Below are 532 nucleotides of genomic sequence, written 5' to 3'. Positions count from 1 at the left end.
CCCCATAACGCAGGGATCACGCCCTGAGCTGAAGGCAGACGCTTAACCGCTGTGCCACCCAGGCGCCCCTTAAGATTTTATTTATTTATTTGAGGGAGAGAAAGCACGAGCTGGGGGAGGGGCAGAGGGAGAGGGAGAAGCAGACTCCCCGCTGAGCAGGGAGCCTGATTCCGATTCCGGGGCTCGATCCGAGGACCTCAGGATCATGACCTGAGCCAAAGGGAGACGCTTAACCGACTGAGCCATCGGCGCCCCTCAATTTTGTTATAAGTCTTAGAGAACCACTGGATATTTTAAAAAGCGCTGTACTGCTTTGACTAAAATTAGAGCTATGTGAATATAAACAGGAACCTTACCCTCAGGTTTGAGTCTGGAGAGTTGTCATTTACAAGATTCCTGCAGCCCAAGGAGCTTGACGGTTTCTGTGCGGATCCAGGGAAGGTGCCTCTTCTGGGAGCACTTTACTGCCCTCTGCTGGAGACCTGAAGTAATACCCCGCCAGCCCGCCAGCCACCCGGTGGGAGGGCGCCCC

The sequence above is a fragment of the Ailuropoda melanoleuca genome, chromosome 16 (genome assembly GCF_002007445.2).
Source record: "Ailuropoda melanoleuca isolate Jingjing chromosome 16, ASM200744v2, whole genome shotgun sequence".
In the NCBI taxonomy this organism is placed as follows: Eukaryota; Metazoa; Chordata; class Mammalia; order Carnivora; family Ursidae; genus Ailuropoda; species Ailuropoda melanoleuca.
This window is presented reverse-complemented; position numbering follows the sequence as displayed.